The sequence below is a fragment of the Ceratotherium simum genome, chromosome 3 (assembly GCF_057802395.1).
Source record: "Ceratotherium simum simum isolate JZ-2026a chromosome 3, ASM5780239v1, whole genome shotgun sequence".
NCBI lineage: Eukaryota > Metazoa > Chordata > Mammalia > Perissodactyla > Rhinocerotidae > Ceratotherium > Ceratotherium simum.
In genome coordinates, this window is record NC_141902.1 from 81,324,959 (window position 1) to 81,345,264 (window position 20,306).

The 20,306-nt window shown below is 38.6% G+C and overlaps 1 protein-coding gene across 6 annotated transcripts in view; it reads right to left on the bottom strand.

Moving 5' to 3' along the window:
* MEF2A (myocyte enhancer factor 2A) overlaps nt 1–19,701 on the bottom strand; it is a 172,703-nt gene extending 153,002 nt beyond the window's left edge. For 4 of the 6 annotated variants that reach the window (XM_087428864.1, XM_087428863.1, XM_087428869.1 and 1 more), the window contains exon 1: nt 19,578–19,701. The gene's annotated coding sequence lies outside the window, so the exon portion shown is untranslated. The remainder of the gene's footprint in view (nt 1–19,577) is intronic. The other 2 variants (XM_087428865.1, XM_087428866.1) reach the window with 2 other exon arrangements.
* Between the last annotated feature and the right edge of the window lie 605 nt (nt 19,702–20,306).

Sequence of the window (20,306 nt, forward strand, 5' to 3'; positions counted from 1 at the left end):
AACATGATAGTATACTAACGCCAAGAAATGTCCACTTTCCCTCATGGCCTTCCACCTCCATCTATATCCCCCAAACTACTCACGAGGCACAAAACATCTCTTCACACAGCTTCTGTTTTTTTTTTTTTAAAAAAAGAAAATAGCTTTACTGAGATATAATTCACCTACCATACAATTCACCCATTTAAAGTATACACTTGAATGTTTTTTATATTCACAGGAATGTGCAGCCATAACCACTATCTAATTCCATAACATTTTCACCACCTTTAAAAGAAACCCAGTACCCATCAGCAGTCACTCCCCACTCTCTATCCTGACCCTACACCCCAACCCTAACCAATGGGGCATCTACTTTCTATCTCTATAGATTTGCCTATTCTGGACATTAACCATACTGTCTTTTATAACTGGCTTATTTCACTTAACAATGTTTTCAAGATCCATCCATGTTGTAGCATGCGTCCATATCTCACTCCTTTTTATTGCCAAATAATATTCCATTGTATGGAAATACCACATTTTATTCATTCATCAGTTGATGGACTTTTGGCTTGTTTCCACTTTTTGCCTATTATGAATAATGCTGCTAAGAACACTGGTAAACAAGTTTTTGTGTGCACGTGTGTTCATTTCTAGCTTCTGTTTTTAAAATAAAATATTTCAAGTGTCTTCAGATTTTCCTTCCTATAATCTCACTTCATTATGGTATCTAACACCTTCCCCAAAGTGATATATGTATCCGATGTTATGCCACAGGTAATTACATATTTTGGGTAAATTACTAGTACCTATTTTATTCTCCCACATAGGTACTAGTATCATCCCCCCAATCTATAATCAGCAACCATATTGACAGTTTTCACATTAATATTTAATATTAATATATATTACATGTTCTGATGATGCTGTCATTCTTCAAGTGGAGGAAGTGACTTCTCAAATACTGAAGTTCCATTTGTTTTAACCTGCAACCCACCCTAAGGACTAACATTCCCCGTATTCTTTCTCAGATATATAGTTACTGGAACCTATCATTTTTACAGTCCTCAACCATCCAAACTCCAATAACAAGAAGCACACTTTGCCCTAAAAAAAAGTTTAAAAATGAGCGCACTTTAAAATGTGACACTATGCACTTAACATAATGGCCAAATATATATCACTTTGGTTAAACAGTCTGGTAAACTGACAAAGTCTGTCAAACAGATGTCTATTTAATAAGGATGTTGGCCAGAATCTAGAAAAAGCCTGGACATTGTATTCATGATATTTTGCAACTTTCTAAAGTTTTGAACTGGAAGAGGCCTCAGAGGTCTTTTTAAGGACACAAACTCTAAAGCTTATAGAAATGAAATGGAATCCAGTAGTAAAATTCAGACTACTAGTCTAATCTACATTAAAATAGGGTTCTACTTATTTAAAATAAACAATAACAAAAACACCTGAACTAATGAAAAAGAAAAAATTCAAAAAGTCTTATTAAAGTTATCTTGATGGGGCTGGCCCCGAGGCATAGCGGTTAAGCGCATGCACTCCGCTGCTGGCAGCCCGGGTCCAGATCCCGGGTGCACACCGATGCACCGCTTGTCAGGCCATCCTGTGGCGGCGTCCCATATAAAGTGGAGGAAGATCGGCACGGATGTTAGCTCAGGGCCAGTCTTTCTCAGCAAAAAGAGGAGGACTGGCATGGATGTTAGCTCAGGGCTGATCTTCCTCACACACACACAAAAAAAGTTATCTTGAAAGATGGATACCGTAACTTGAGATTTCTCTTGCAAGCAGTTTGAAGTGCTGGTTTGAACTCTAAAATAGATGGAGGGGCTTCAGATTATCCTCAAAGTATCACCTTTGCTTGCATTCTGATACGTCTTCTTAAGTGGAAGAGAATTGTGAAGAGTTACAGCCACTGCCCTAAGAATTGCATATATCTACTACCTGTTACGTCTACAACATATCCTAGAATGCAGCAGTTATAAATTACTGTAATACTTTACTTCTCTGCTAAGTAGATACATGGGAGTGTATGTGTCAAAATTTCATCTACTGTTATCTCACAGCAGAAAAAAGGTTGAGAACTACTGATCTAAACCAGCAGGGGTAGAGATGACAAAGCACTTTGCAAAGTCATTTGAAATACAGCAATTTAATAGATTCATTTACTATTTATTTACTGAGAACATACATGAAAAGAATGCAAAAAGAACTAAAACAAGCATAAAAACCTTCAACGCAGTGTGTAGACGTCTACTGCCTTTAGTATAAGGTCAAACATGATAAGTACAATAAGACAGATACAAAGTACTATAGGATTTCAAAAGAAAAAACTTCTAATTATAAGAAATCAGTTCTTTATCGAGAGCACAGCATTTGGCCTGGTCTGGGAAAAGAAATCAAGAAGTGGGATACAGAGGAGAATGAGAAAAGGATAATCTATCTTTATCCATGTCTCCTACTTGAAAGGCATGTATTCCCACCAATTTCCTTCAAATAATCAAATTAAAGAATGAACCTAGCACTATGCTTTTTAAAAAGTGACGCTGAGCATTAGTCTTTAGGGAACCAAGCTTTATTAATAGAAAAGGACATACACATCATGTTCATTATCTTGTATAGGCATATTAAAGGAGGCCCTGGTCACTTCCAAGCTCTTTCAACGGCTCTTCCTTCCTTACCTGAAGAACAAAGTCCAAACTGCTCAATATTTCAGATGCTCTACAATCTAACCTCAAGCTCTTTCCCACTTTACCATCTTCTACTTCCGAAAAGCCCTCCAATCTAGGCCAACTGTGTCCGATACACACTTTTCTGTTTCAGCTCTTTTGCTCAAACTGTTTTCTCTATGTAGAGTACCTTTTCCATATCTCTGACAACAAAACAACATCCAGCTCAAATATCAATTCTTCCATGAAGCATCCCCTGATCACTTCTGAACTCTTCCTTCCCTGAACTCCCTAATCCATACATTTTGTCTAAGATTCACACATTACTTGGTAATTAATATAGCATAGTAATTAACGGAGTTTTACCCTCCCTAAGCCATTACCTCCTAGAAGCAAAGAGCTATATCTTACGTGTGTTTATATTTCAGAATCAAAAGAGGGGCAAAGTAACAGAGCCATGGACATTGCTTTGGGGCTACCATACTTACCAGTCCAAAGAAAAATGGGAAGGCAATAAAAAGAAAGTGTACAAAAAGCCTGTCACGTCATTATTTAAGACTTGTAGAAATTATGAAAAAAGTAATGAAAATGAGGTTCCAAAGACAGACAGCTGGGCATAGATGTTGACTGCCTTTAAACAGCATTAAAAAGCCAGGTGGAAAATTCCAAAGACATCATCAAAAGCAAAAGGTTTTAATTTATATTATGAAAGATTTTTTGATGTTTAAAGTCAATATGCCTTTTAATTCTGGTTGATATTTTTACAAAAGGAAGTATAAAATGACCAATGAAACAAGTCAATTTCTACTCCAACAATATAAAACACTGACAAAAAAACTTGTTAATTCTAAGGAAAGAAATGCTTAAAGGTAATAATATTTTTAAACAACTAGGGCCGGCCCCATGGCTTAGCGGTTAAGTGCGCGTACTCCTCTACTGGCGGCCCGGGTTGGGATCCTGGGCGCGCACTGACGCACCGCTTCTCCGGCCATGCTGAGGCCGTGTCCCACATACAGCAACTAGAAGGATGTGCAACTATGACATACAACTATCTACGGGGGCTTTGGGGGGAAAAAAAAAAAAGGAGGAGGAGGAGGATTGGCAATAGATGTTAGCTGAGAGCCGGTCTTCCTCAGCAAAAAGAGGAGGATTAGCATGGATGTTAGCTCAGGGCTGATCTTCCTCACAAAAAAAATAAAAATAAAAATAAATAAAAATAAACTAAATTCTAGAAACCAAGCATAAAGAACTTCCACACATAATTCCAACTTCGTGTTAAATTTCTCATGTTAAAAAGATAGATACATATAGAAATCGAAATTTAATGATGTAGACCTGAAATTTACGTTATAAACCAATGTTACCGCAATAAAAAAAAATTTAAAAAAAACAGAAAAAGATACAGACAAAAAGCATAAAAAACAGAGAACCAACTAACTTTAGCTATAATACACATTTAGTGCCACCTTATTAAACACAATGTAACGAGTGTAGAGTCAAGGAATAACAATACGCCTACCCTTCATTGTAATCAAAGGACAAGTGTCAAGATCATAAAATAAAACTGAGAAAACCAAAACAGAGCAGAAAAAGAAGGAAAAGAGGTACATGTAGTTTAATTTTCAAAGTTAACATCTATCAGTTCATTTCCCAAGCTGATAAGTTAACTTTTCCAAAAACTTCACATGTTAGATTGCCATTAGAATTAAGAAGTACTAAAGAAGCCCTTAGCTGAATATAGTGTGATAGCTCATTTACGTTATAATATAACCAAAGAATTTCCAATATACATTATAGAAACAAACCTTTGAATTAATAACCTTGCTTTACAGAAAAAGGCACTTAAGACTCCTGCAATAACCCAGAACCTTCATTTGCATGCTATCAGAATGACGTAAGAATATTTAAATGTAATTAGTTTATTTCTCCTACAAGGTACTTTCTGGAGTCTCTAGCTCACCAGTGGAAGTTGACTACCTACGTCTTTTCCTAAACAACCTTTGCAGCACTGACAGTGTAAGGCAATAAATTTCGGCTCTCCCTCCTCCAAAAGTAGAGACTTTAAGTGAGGACAATGGTGGTAACATATCTAAGTAACTCTAAAAATATACACCCAAACCATATGAGAAACAAGAAAGGAAAAGGAAATTCTACACAAAACCACTCTTTCAGCATAGCCTGACGACAAAGAATGCTGACACTGCAAAACACACCAAAAGACTTGTTTCCACAAGTCTTAATGGTGAGTGAAAACAGAAAAATCACCAAATCCCAGCACTTGATCTCTCACTCCAACCCCACTCAGCCACAAGGCTTGGTGGCATGGAGGCTAGCAAAGGGGCCTAAGGGTCATTTGCAAGGACCACCAAAAATATTAAACCCATCCTAAATCTGAAAATATTGGAAAAGTGTCTGGGCAGACCAGAACACAGACTGTAGGGAAGGAAGTTCAAAGTTCTGGTGATTTAAAGGAACAGGTGCCATTTAAGGCACTAGCTGCCATGTCATGGGGCACAACTTGGAAACATATAGCTTCTAGAGGAGAAAACAGGCAAAAGGAAGGGAAAAGTATCTTTTGGCAACTGGATGGCAAAGGGGAAAAAAGAGGAAAATTTAAGGTCTTGCAAGACCAAAGAGAATGATAAAACTGGAAGTCTCACAACTCTTCTCCAACCATTAAAACAAACAAATAAAAACCACTGAAGTAACAGGAATGTTCTACACTGACAGAAGAGGGCATCATTAAACTAGGAATACTATAAAACACCCTAATACATGAAAATGAACAAAAGTGAAATCCAGAAAATCAGAAAACAGAATTTGACACAAATCAACTGAGAAAAACCCCCTACCAAAAACAACCTCAAAGCAGAAAAAAAAACTCAGTCAATACTTCAAACAATTAAATATATTCAAACAAGTATTTGAGGATATGAAAACCACTTTGAATCAGAAATTCAAAAACTAAAAATAAAAATGGACAAAATACAAAGAGAAATTTTAAAGCTGACTCAATTCAAAAAAAGAAATGGAAAAAAATAAAAAACTATCACAGAATGAAGAATAAAATGCAAGGCACCCACAGGAGAACTGACTCAAATGAAAATGAGCTACCACAATCCACCACATGTGCTATAAGCCACATCCATCCACATCTGGTGCTTTGTTTCATCTGATTTCAGATAACTATCCACCACTTCACAATAACTCACAAGCCACAACTCTTCCAACACACGCAAACATAAGCAAACTTCATGTCTTTTTCATAGTGAAGTGCCATATTTACCATGTATTTATGTATTACTTAACCATTTAACATATCTAAAACCATCCTGCTGTTTTAAATAGGTTTATTAGGTTCCCATCCTTTCTTTTTAATGTGTCATTAACAAAGTTTTGAGTGCTGTTCCCTAATTTCATTGATCCCACAAACCCTATGGTTATTACACAACTTTGCATAGCACAGTGACATTTAGGGACACATATGCCATGTTATATAGAACTGACTGTAGATGTGTATGTGTGAGTTAGTATACACACATATTTCCTAGCTCTGAGATGGCCCAGAAACAATGACACCTCAGTAGCAACGAGCACACCCAGCATGTTGGTTTCTAAATGCCATCCTCCAATAAAAGGAGCCAGGGCTCTTTGGAAAAGAGGATGATTCCACAGTTGGGACAGGTAAAACACAACATGAGCCTGAAGTTTCTTGTAGTACCAGAAAGTAAGGAAGTTCTCAAAAAAGGATGGAGACATGTTAAAAGGACACAGGAGTCAACCTGAAGGAGCTCTCAAGGGACAATCTGAACAATAAAATAAATAATGATAGCATCAGATTATAACCTCCAAAATAAAATAAGTATCTTTGAGTCTATACTTATATAAAAATGTGACTGAATAAATAAATGAAGGAGAAGGCACATCTCTTCAGTACAGAATAATTTCAACTAATAAATGAGAAAGGAACAAAAAACTACAAAATCACCACTAGGTAAATATTACAGTAATAACTGCTGCAGGTAAGTTCCATCAATGGATGCTAAAATGAGTGGGTGAACTGAGGAGAAACAGGAAATTAACATAGTCTCGAAGTATCTCCCCCAAATAGTTATCATTTTCAAAGAGAAAAACTGTTACTTTACAAAGGAGAAACCAGCCAGAGGCCACCTTAATTAAGTGATCAAGATTAACATCACTAATAATAAGAAATTGACATCATGTATCCCTTGATACAAAATGTACCTCCTGATATGATACTTTTACTTTAGTAGTATTATTGCCAAAAATGCAAAATTCCAAATTAATCATAAGAAAGCAAAGCATCAGAGAAACCCAAATTGAAAGACTTTCTACAAAATAATGACCAGTACTCCTCAAAAGCATCCAGGTCAAAAAGACAAGAAAAGAATGAGTTAATATCACGGATGTGAGGAGACTAACACAACAATAAATGCAATGTGGGATCCTGGATTGGATCCTAGAACAGAAAAAGGTCGTTAGGAAAAAAACTGATGAAATTCAAATAAGGTATTTAGTTACTAGTATCATATCAATATTAATTTCCTGGTTTTGATAACTATACTATGGTTATGTAAGTTGTCCAACATTAGTGGAAGCTGGGTAGAGTATACGCAAACACTCTATTATTTTTGCAACTTTTCTCCATGTGTAACATTATTCCACAATAGAAACTTTTTTTCTACTGAGGGGAGTATAAAAAAAGGAATACTCAGGTCGGCCTGGTGGTGCAGTAGTTAAGTGTGAGTGCTCCACTTCGGCGGCCCAGGGTTCGCAGGTTCGGATCCCGGGCGTGCACCAACGCACCACTTGTCAAGCCATGCTGTGGCCACATCCCATATAAAGTAGAGGAAGATGGGCACAGATGTTAGCCCAGAGCCAATCTTCCTCAGCAAAAAAAAAAAAAAAGAGGAGGATTGGCAACAGATGTTAGCTCAGGGCTGATCTTCCTCACAAAAAAAAGAAAAAAAAAAGGAATACTCATTAAACAATTAGTCTAGTTTTTACAAAAATTTACTAAGTAAATTATAACAATTCCTATGGCAATTCAAAATATAATTCATCAATGACATAATATCCCATCATTTTGTTCCAATGTTAATATCCAATCCATTATACTGGAAAGAACAGATAAATGCTGCAATGTGACTATTCGTTGAGACACGAATTGCAGAAGGATACACAAAGTTCAACAACATTTTATAAAGTTTTAAAACATGAAAAACACTATGTTTAGCGATATATATGTATATGAAGTTAAAAAAAATAAATGAATGGGAAAGGTAAATCCCTATTTAAGATAATCATTACCACTGAAGAAGAAAAAAGGGCAATAGGACTGAGAGATATCCATCGCATTCATCCTGCTAGTATTCATTACACCATTCACTCTAATTTTTGTATGCCTGATATGTTTCATAATTTTTAGCCACTACTGAGGAATACTGACATTTTTAGCTATCTGGGACAATTAATCTCCTGCTTTGTTTAGAAAAAAATATTTTTATTGTTGCAGGGTTTTTTGCTTTGTTCTTTGGTTATTTAACTTAAGACAATCTTACTGAGAATACAGTATTTGTAATTTTTCATTTTTATTTTCCAAGACCAAACACTGAAAACCTTGAGATCATCTAAAACAGGCTCCTCTGCCTTAGAGAAGACATGTCCTTAGGCTTTTTTTTATAGATAAATCCTTCAGTTCCCTGACCACCTCATACCTTCACTTCCATTTCTCTTCAAACACCCATTCCATGGCCAAATCCTCAGGCCTTGTCATTACCAGGAACTGCTCCACTTCTGATAGTAAGTTATACATCCCACTCTCTGACTATACTTCTTTACCCTTCCAGGCACTCTCTCTCACAAGCGAACTCATCATCTTCCTCTCAAGTCTGCTCCTCCTTCTGTGTGTGCTTCTTATTTCAGTCAACTGCCCATTCATTCCCTCAACTACCCAAGCCATAAACCTAATCATCACCCCTAACAACTCTTTCTTTCACCTTCCACATACCCTCCATCACTGAGTCCTTTAATTCTACTTCCAATATATCTCTCAAACTACCTACTTCAATGCTCATCCCACTCCCACAGTACAGGCCACCTTATCCCTTTTTAACTAGTTTGTTGTAACATTCTCCTTATTATTCTCCCTGCCTACCAATTTTAACTCTCTCCAAAGAATTCTCCACAGCACAATCAGTATTATCTTTTTAATTAATTTCCTTCCAGGCTTAAGATGCTTTGATTTTCCCTAGAATAAAGTACAAATTCCTTAACATAACTTAAGGGCTCTTCATATGCCTGCCCTCTCTCACACACTGCCTGATCCATCCACACTGTCCTGTTTCAGTTTCTCCAAGCAACCCAAGCTCTCTAAGTATATCTCTTGTCCTTAACATAGGTCTGGTAAACTCCACCCACCCTCTTCACAAGGCTAAGTCCTATTTACTCTTCAGGCTTCAGGCTAAGTTGAAGGTGTCACTTCCTCTGGGATAAATTTTCCTGGCCTCCCTGCGTGTAGGTTACTCACCCCTTCTATGTGCTCCTATAGCACTCAGCACTGTACACATGAAGCAAATAGCAAAGTGGACTATAAACACATATATGTCCACACTCCCATCTGCCTGTGAATGCCAAGCCTGTTCAGTGGAATTCCTCATCACCTAGCCCAGTGGACTGAATGAATAAGGTAATGAACACCAAACTGTGCAATAAACTGCTAAAGTAACACAATGCTTACAAAGAATTAGAAACCAATGACTCCTGGCTCAGAAGCACAATATTCTTTCCACTATACTTTATGGCACTTAATTTTACTTTCATCAACAATTCAATGTTGATGAGGTATAAAGCAGGTAACACCGAGTTTAAAAGGCTCTAGATATCATCTCATTTTATAATTAAAGTGATGCCCAGGAAGGTTATTACTTGCTAAAGAACAAAACCCTACAAAACAGCAATGCCAAGATTAGGCATTTTGATGGTCTCTAATTACATACTTTAATCTCAGAAATTAGATTTTTAAATTTTAAAGTTGAAAAACTTTAGTTTTTCATTTCTTCTAGGATAGCAAAGTTATCAAAAACAGAACAAATGAATCACCGATTCACTTAAAAGTTTCTACAGTTACCTAAAATGTTATAACAAACATAAGAATATTTAATTATAGTATAAGAGTAATAAAGATAATATTCAGTCATTATTATAATTATACTTTATAAACAACATATGATTATCAACCATGTTCAAGGCACTGTGAAACATATTCACAATACACAAAGAGATATAAAAAATAGGATTCCTGTTCCCAAGAAGCTCAAAATATGTTCTGGAAAACAAGACCCAACCATTACAGAATTAAATAGAAAAATGGGTGAAAGTAGTCACTTAAATTGTTAACACTTACAAAGGAAAAGACTTTCCTCTAAAGAGTTTCAGGAATGCAAAGAGAAATTACAATCTACTGCCTGAGGAATCAGCATAAACTCAAAATTTCTTAGCTTTGTCAGCTGAAAGGGTTCTAAAACAATGAAACTCCAGTATCAAAAGCATACTTACTGCCCAGTTCTTGGTTTCTAAATACTCTTACCCAATAAAAGAAACCGGGACTCCCTAAAGAAATGGCTGACTCTAGGACAGCAGCACAAAAAGCAGAAGATGAGCCTGGACTATCTTACTGTCCCAAAAGTAAGAAACTGCTCCAAAAAGGATAGGAACATAAAACAATCAATGAGTTAAGCTAAAGGAGCTCCCACTGACCAAATCTGAGTTCATCTGGAACATCAAAATGAATACTGACAGGTAATAAGAGCACAATCTACTTAGTAAAAAAGAATCTATGAATTTATATTGATATTAAACAAGCAAATTAGAACCAAAAGCTCTTCTTTACAATAGAAGGGAATGCCAACTAATAAAAGTAGAAGGAATAACAGTTAGAAAAACACCATTTTGGAACCACTGTGTAATAACTGATTCAGGCAAGAATCATCAACGAATGCTAAAACTATTATGTAAACGTTGTTGGGAGGACAGAATATTTACACAGTCTCAAAGTGTCTCCCTACACATTACACAATAAAAACAAAGAGGACAATGGTAACCTTTACACAGAGAAAACTGGCAGGCAAACCTTAAGTGATCACCAACAATGGGTCAAACTGACATCATATTGCCTCCTGATGTGATGCATTGAGGATATATCATCACTTATGTGGTATTCCTGCCAAAAATGCATAACCTGAATCTAACAACAAAGAAGCAATGTGACAAACCCAGATTAATAGACATCCTACAACAAAGGGCTGTACTGTTTAAAACTATTAATGTTAGTGGGTCAGGAATTTGAGTGTGGCTTAAAGAAAAAAAAAACTATTAATGCTAAGAAAAAGAAAAAACGTTGAGGGGCCAGCCCTGTGGCCTAGCGTTTAAGTTCAGCACACTCCACTTTGGCAGCCCGGGTTCGGTAACTGGGTGCAAACCTACACCACTCAGCGGCGGCAAACCACATACAAAATAGAGGAAGACTGGCACAGATGTTAGCTCAGGGCGAATCTTCCTGAGCAGAGTCAAAAAAAAGAAAAGAAAAAAAGGTTGAAAGACTGTTTCAGATTAAAGGAGATAAGAGATATGATAACCAAAATACAATGGATAGGGTCTGGCCCAGTGGTGTAGTGATTAAGTTCCCCCACCCTGCTTCAGCGGTGCGGGGTTCACAGGTTCGAATCCTGGGCATGGACCCACACACCGCTCATCAAGCCATGCTGCAGCGGCATCCCACATACAAAATAGAGGAAGACTGGCACAGATGTTAGCTCAGAGCCAATCTTCCTCAGCAAAAAGGGGACGACTGACAACAGATGTTAGCTCAGGACCCATGTTCCTCACCAAAAAAAATAAATAAATAAAATACAATGGATAATATTGGATTAGAAAAAATCCTATTAAAGGACTTCAGCACCACTGAAGAGATATCAATATGAACTGTATATTAAGTTATGGTATCAATATTCAATTTCTTGAATCCATCATTCATTACATGTGGTTATATAAGAATATGCCTGTGTTCTCAGGAGCTATCAGTTGAAACATTTAGGGGTATAGGATCATGAGGTGTACAACCTACTCTCAAATGGCTCAATAATAAAAATAATTATAATAGGAACAGGAAGAAAAAGGAGAAGATGGAAAAAAAAGAGGAAGAAGGAAAGGAAGAAAAAGGAGATCTACAGAGTGGATCCCTGCTATTACTTTACAACATACGATATGCTCAATGACATTATATGTTTAATACGTGGTTTCCTTGTTAGCAAAGTACATAGTACATTAATGCAGCATTTCCATCTATCCTTTGTATGCATCTGTGATGCTCTGCCTCAGATGATACGCCTCTGACTTTAAATAAATTTGCATCTTTGGTATACTCCAGAAGACGTAATCAAGGAGCTTCAAACTCTAAATAAAATAAAATAGTAATATCTGTTTCCAGACTTTGAGGCCACCGTGCAAACACAAAGAATGATAAAGCAAATGTGCCAAATGTTAACAACTGGTGATCTAGGTGACAGGTATATGGGAGTTCATTGTACTATTCTTGTAACTTCTAAGTTTTCTCCAAAACAGAAAGTTAAAAAAAAAAGACTTCTGCCAATACTAAAACTTTACTTTGGGGAAACTGAGCCATTTCTGAAAAACAAAATCTTAACTCTCAGATTCTTCTCTCCCTTTCCCTTCATAATCCATGTCGAATTAAGTTTAACACCATTAAGAAAAAGATTTTCAATGTCAAAATAAACATTCTGCTAAAGTAGTCCCCAACTTGCAAATGGGATATGTTCCAAAATGGGATATACCCATTTGTAAGTCAGCTGTTTAGAAGGTGGAATGATTATTCACTATTATAAATAGTGGCTGGTTCCTTAATGTTGGCCACAAAAGCTCTTTGATAAATCTTCATTAGCAAGTGAATTAGTATTCAATTGAATGCAAACTTCATTGCAGTTGAATTAGTACTGTATTTCATGCATACTGTGTTAAATTGCATAGAGTGCCCTCCTGTTAGCCTTTCTGAAATAACATGAAATGAGCTGGATAAGCTGAAGTAAGGGAATGGAGGAGACGTTGGTTAGTAAGGAGCAACTAGTAACTAACTACAATTTCTAACACTGTTTTTACAAGGATTTGCATTTCAAACTGGAAATATAGCCCTCAGACAAGATGTCTACTCGATGCCCAGCTACAAGGCTAAATGGAATCTCAGGAAATGCCACTTGTGCTCAATAGCTCTGGGATTCCTATCCTGACCCAGAATGCTGATGACAGTATGTCAATACGTATAGAAAACAGAAAATGCATAAGGTAGTATTTTATAGTCTGGAAAGTATCTTTATAATTTTTAAAGTCTGATTTGGGAAAACTGGTTTGTGGTTGGTCATTTTAGTTGCTTAGGACAACTTCCACTCAATTCAACATTTACTGAGCATTCACTATGCACCATGATAGACTGGTGGGTACTGAGCATACAAAAAGCAAAACAGTCTTTGATGTAGGAACTCAGCCTAGCAGAAGAGAATGACATCAATTACAATACTCTCAATATTCTAAAATGGGACTTTCTCTATAAATAGTGTGTATATCAAGAAGAAGTGGGAAAATCTTTGTCTAGAGACATTAAAACTGATATCAGATGACATATGAGCTACAACTTAAACAATAGTTCAACAGGTATATGAGCAAAGGAACATTCCAATCCCAGGTAAAAACATGAACAAAGACACAGAAGCATTCACTCAAATATTTACTATCTTCCAAGTGCCAGGCAGTGTGCTATTGCCTAGAGATACAGCTATCAACAAGACAGACAAGGCCTCTGCCTTCATGGAGTTTACATTCAGGTAATGGAGAAAGACCATAAATAAGCAATAACTAAACAAACAAGATATGTACAAATTATAAGTGTCTCGAAGGAAATAAACAAGATGTGTGAGAGAGTACCTACTGGAGTGCAACATTAAACAGAATGGTCTGAGTGAGGAAGTGAGATTTGGGCCAAGTTTCAAAAGGTTTGGCCATGCCAGCCTTATGAAGAGCATCTCAAGCAGGCAGTTCTAAAAGTGCAAAAGACCCTAAAATAGGAAAGGACTTAGAGAGTTGAAAGGACACTGAGAGGCCTGTGTGGCTGCCATCCAATGAATGAGGAGAAGAACGATGAGAAGGAGAAAGAACATTCAGGGCCATTCGGGCCATGGAAAGGAGGACAGGCTTGATTTCGAGAGGAACAGAAAGTCATTAGAAGATTTTTAAGCAGAGAAATGACATGATTTAGGCTCTTAAAATGATCCCTAGGGCTGTTGTGTGAAGAAAGAACTTGTGAGAAGTAAGGAAAGAAACAAGAAGCCCCGTTAGGAGGCTACTGCAGTAATTCATGCAAGAGATAATGATGCTCTGAAATAAAGAAGTGGCAGTGAAGACCAAGAGTGGTGGATTGGCTCAAGATAAATTCCGAATGTACAACAGAAGGGGGGATGGATTGGATCTGAGAGAAAATAAAAGAATCCAGAATGATACTTTAAGTTTTTGACTTGAGTACTGCCATTTACTTAGATGGGGAAGGCCAGCAGAGACAACAGGGTGTGGAAGTAGGAGGGAAGAAGGTTGGCAGAGAGGAATAAATAGTTATATTTTAGTCATATGGCTAATATTATATTTGAGATTCCAACTAGATTTTCAAGTGGATATCAAGCTCAGGAAAATTCTGAGCTAGAAAAAAAAAAGTGAGAGACATCATCATGAAAATACTTGGCCTTTTCAGGGAAGAGCAAACAGCTGGCCTTAACTGGGTCATAGAAACTGAAGTGTAGTGGCTGACAATGAGCCTGGAAAGATAGTATAGAACCATATTATTAAGTGAACCACGACTAATAATGGCAATAGCAGTAGTATGAATGATAGTAATAATAGGGGAAAAAATTTATTGCATTTTAGGTACCAAGAACTGTGGTAAAGGCTTTATAATACACATCTCATTCAATCCTCTCAACAACTCTATAATATTATAATTACTATTTTATACACTGAGTCTCAAGAAGATTAAGAACTTGCCAAAGAACACAAAGTGCTAGAGTGGGTATGCAAACTTAGGTGGTCTGATTTTAGAGGCCAATATCTTACCCCTTAAATTACTGTCTCTCTACTGATTTTACATGCCTTCATAGTTTTTCTTAAAAGAAGGATGACATTTAGATCTGAATTTTAGAAATATAATCCAAGTCTCTATGTAAGATACAGATTGCTAGGGGTGGGGATAAGAGGTGAGACAGGCAAACACAGTATTAGCCAATGCAAGAGCACCTTGTTTTAATAAGCCAAAAGTTACAAGTTATCTTACCAGGTTAAAGGAAGAGTATTTCTTTGTTCCAAGGGTCACAAATCGTACCTTAAACTAATCTAAGTCAACCTGCATGTGTATGCTACTGGTAACAAGAATAACCTGGTAAAAAGGTCCAGCTCATGCAGTACAAATTTACCACCCATTCCCAAAATATTTCTCAAAACATATAACTTTATTGATGGTTGAATTTTTTTTTAAGTTCACAGATTAAAGTTTATATTTTTGTATAAGGAAGAAAATAAAATTAGTACTGATTCAAGACAACCATAAAAATATGTGCCTTGGTATTTTTCAGAAATATTTATCAGAAGTCTGATCGACCAGTGTCTGTTTTTCACCCACGGTAACAATTCTCTGGCTTTCAGCTATTAAACTAATGAAGAAGTGAATTACCTGCTGTCATACACCAATGTTCAAATATTTGGTATACCACCTCACAAACCAGCTGATTTTTTTAACTCATATGCTTATGGTTTCATCTCAAGTGACTACTAAGACAATTCTCTATTAAAGAAAATAGTAAGTTCAGTAAATACCAATTAAATTCAGTAAATACAAATAATAATTATTAAAATCAGTAAATAACAAACAGCTATATAAAAAATAGTATTTATTAAATAAGTGCCAACACACATCCCATGCTATGCATGAGACTTATTAACAAATGGGTTTATATTCAAGTATAATAAACTGGACACAGGGTCCATTTATTATAGAGTACACAAATAAAGCATACACAGATAAAATCATTTAGTTCCACAGAGCAGGTAAAATGAAGTATAAAAAAATTATAGATCACCTACTAAAGAAAAGCTATTTTTAAAATATACCTATCACAGATAGGTTATAAAAATATTTTTCTAATTTCAAGTTTTAAACACCATATCTTGAAGACAACTCCTACAGATAATTCCTAAAAGATATACTTCCCTGAAGAGTAGGAAAAATACTTTTATTTAACTTTAATTTATTTTTTTACTATTTGGGGAGATTATGGAGGTTAGAACCAAACAATGATGGCAGATCAAAAACCTAATGTAGAACAGCCAACTAAACATTTTCGTACAATCTGACAACGAATTTAAGACACTGGGATATTTTATCCCAAACACATATATGAGCATTCTCCTGTATTTATACGTTATATGAAGTCCCTCTGATCACACACACTAAAAGTACAGGTACCGGGCAGAGTACCTATATAATCTTCACAGGAAGGAAAAGCATGTACTGAGGAAGGGATGAAGAGAAATCAGGCAATATGCATTTCTGTACATTAAGCTTCAGGCAGTGTGCTAGGAACTTTCACACCCATTATTTCATTTAATTCTAACATTCCACAGGGCAGGTAGTGTAATTCCTTTCCATTTTACAGAGGATGTCTCATAACTTTGTCAGTGGTGGAGCTGGGATCTGAACCAAGATTCGACGATAAAGTGAAGCAGCCTTCCTTTATGAAGACTTGCAAATCAGCACTACTTAGTAAAGTGTTCTTTTGCAGGAGGTTATCTCACTGGAAGATTGATTTGATTTTCCATATTTACACTTCCCTTTTACTTAAAATTCAGAGGGCACTCACTCACTAAAAACGTCCACAAATTTTCTTTCTAATCTAGAAAAAAGCAATATTGATCATTTTCAATCCACAAAGCAGTATTTTCATTGCCCCATCACTGATAAAAGAAAATTTCAGCTTGACTTTGTCACATTCACATGTACCTTGAGTATATCCTCCAAAACAAAAAATGGGGATATGGTGTGATTACAAGACAGAATATATGAAATTACAAATGCCCACAGAAAATCGAGGACCATCATCGTTGCATGTTACAGTAAATTCCTCTTGCTAGACTAAAAGCAGCAAAGGCAGAAAAAAAGGTGGCTTTCCAAAACCTGACTGACACACTTGCTACTTCCCAATAACAAATTTGCTTACGGATTCCTCCTCCTAAATCAGAACACAAATCTACTAAAAAGATTTAATTGAGGTATTTCAAACTTCAAAATCATGTTCTAATAAACATTTCCATAATTACTTAACCACCCTCAGAATACACTTCGATATTTCTCTCTTGGTAACCAAACAATTAATGAGTGATGTTGATATTGCTTGAATATTAATAAAATTAATATTAACTTGTACTGCATTCTAAATGGAAAAACTATAATGCAATTGCTTTGGGAAAAAAATCACCACTTGAAATAACTTTTTTAAAAAATTACTTCCAATTGCATTTACAAAAAACAATCTTTGTCACACCTACTCATTAAGGAAACATAAAAACTCTAAGAATATGGAAGGAGATTATTCTCAAACCATAATTCAACATGGTGACATTACAATTATTATTTCTGAGCCCCAAAGAGCTATCTTTCTCCCACTGAACACCCCCTATCACACACTCACTCACTCCTCTCAACAATTTAGAAACAAACTTTTGCAGGGAAGTAATTTAAAGAGTTAAAAACTTCATCATCTTTGTTCCAATATAAATAAAACCATAGTTTTATAATAACAATAGTGTGAATTAAATGAAATAAGCAAATAATTGTGTTTAGAGAGATCCCTGTTACTTCAGAATCGTTGACTGCTTTAGTAAACAAGTTTCTTTTGGAAGCACTCTTCTAACAGAATTGTTAATCTCAACACTGAGTCTACAAAGTATTTAAAGCATTAGTTTTAGCTCTTTAGAATATTCTCATTATGTAACATTATCACAACTTTTTAAAGCAATGCTGAGAATTAAAAGTGATTCTAGAATCAATTTATGCATCATTATACAAAACAAACTAATCTTAATATTTTTTATAACACGTGTTCATTACGTTTGATATAAAGTCTAACTAAAACTGGCATCTGCTTTCGTGAAAACACTTCTGACTTTTTTCCTAAACAAAAGTTGCCATTCACAGGAAAAGAACTGAGTAAAGACTGAGCACTCCAAAAATATAACACCCCCAAAAATGTACCTATGAAAGCCCTAACAACACAATATACTTATTTTATCCTCACTTCCTAAATTCGTGTTATTAAAATAAATACCATTTTTGTGTTTTCAAAAAAATTTTTAAAGCTATTTTGTTTACCTTTTCCACAGACTGTTCAAGTACTGCCAAGGTAATAGATTTTAAAACTGACAACTGGAGTACTTGGCAGTTGCCAAAACAACACAGCTGGATTCTTAAAGGCAAAGTACTCTCGTGTAATGTACACCTAATTATAGCTTTAGAGAATCTTCTCTTCATATAGCGATAGATACAAGACACAAGGGAAATCCGCTGTGCTAAAAAAACTTGAAAAATTTTAGACAATATTTGTTTAAAAATACACATACTACTGATAACTTATCACAGCAGGCCTTTCTAATTGCACATTTACTGGAATCCCAATCTCGTAAACTAAAATGCAGGTTAACACTATGCTGCTATTCTTCAATCTACACACACGGTTCCCTTCCGGTCCATGACAGGAGGCTCGCTTCACATCTCAGGAATCACACTTCAGGTCTGAGGAACATTTTTAAAGTCACACTTTGACGGAGAAAAATTTTTTTTGTTTTTCTAATTCAGAAATGCTCACCTTTTCTAAACTTGTTTGCACCATCTCACCTACTAATGTAATTCTCACTGTTCAAAGGCAGACGACACCCAACTAAGGCGAAGTTTCTATCACACAAAACCCTCCCTGCGAGCCGCGATCTACTTTCAAGTCCGGGGGCAGCGAGTGGTTCCCCGCGCAGCCCCTCCTTCCCGCGCTGTCTCCTGGCACGGCCCGCAGGTGCCCCCTGCCCTGCCACCTCCCTGGCCCGCCCCAAATACTGCCCCGGACACCGACACCTACACACACACCGAGAGTTCGGGCCGAAACGTTCCGCCCCGTTAGACCAACCTTCTCCCAAAGCAGACATGGGGGAAGTTCTTCAAGTCCAACAACAGCGCAGAATACCCCCCGCACCAGGGGTCAGTCCCTCTGGGGAGACCCCAGCCTCGGAAGGCAAGATGGGGGAAACAGCCCTCGGGCGTTCCTCTCCGGAGAGGCTCCAAGTCCCCAGGGAACTCCTTCAACTTTCAAGGAGGCGACGTCCACCACTGCCCCCCAGCCCCAAACGCAGTGGCGCACGGGGAGGCTCCTCGCGCCGAGTCCGCGCGGCCGAGCCTCTCCCGCCGGCCCGCGGCGCCCCGTCAGACCCGGGCCCGCCCTCGGGGCACCCCACCCCCACCTCTGCGGGCGCCGCGCCCCTCCGCGCCAACCCCGATGCGACCACCCCTCGCCGCCGCCCTCCCGCACCTCACCCGCCCCGCCGCCGCGCGCCCGCGACCCCGGCCCCCTGCCAGCCGGACGCCGCCCTGTCCTGGTGTCCCCGGAGCCCCGCGGGCGCCCCTCCTCGGCCGCGCCGACCCCCGCCCCAGCGCGCCCCAGCCCTTACCCGGCCCCCTCGCCGCGACACCGCCCCCTCTAGCACCGCCGGCCCCGCAAACGGGGCGCCGCCGCCCGCGGCCCTCACCGTGTCTCCGGCGCAGCTGGCGGGCGCTCGCTCACACGCTGCAGCCCGGGCCCGCCACCAGCGCTCAGCGCCGCCCGGAGCCGCCTCCTTCAGCCCGGGACTCGCCGGGACATCCGCGCATGGATCCCCACACCGGGGCTATTTTTAGGAGACAGACCCCGGCCAGACCGGAACTCGTTCCTGCCGCCGCGCGTGCGCACTATGCCGACGGCGCTCAGTGTCCCTCCGCCAGCCTCGCCTTTCCCTCCTCTCTTCTCGGCTTCCTCTCTCTCTTCTCCCATAAGGTTTCTGTTCACAGCTGATTTATGCTTTCCGTGGGCCCTAGAGTACTTGGAATGGGAAATACAAGGGTGCGGGCAAAGAGTGTCACACAGTTTGGACGGGAGCGCTACTCCACAAGGACGTGAGGGGCGGACTATGTTTTTCCGGGTGGGTGAGGAGACGGATCACCCGGCACAGGAAGGAGATGACGGCGGTTTGGCGCCGTGGCTACGGGCTGGAGCTCGCTTCCCTCTGAAGGACCGTGTTCTCCTGGAAGGGATACTGGTCACTTGATGAGGGCCCGGGCGCCTCCCAGGGCGGAGCGGCCCGGCGGCGTCGCGCCCTGCCGCCCCCGCCTCCCCCGCCACTGCCTCCCGGACCGGCCCGCGGGGGGCAGGGGCCGGGAGCTGCTCTAGTGACGCGGCGCGTGGCAAATCGCCGCGCGTGGCCGCCGTCTCCAGCCAACCC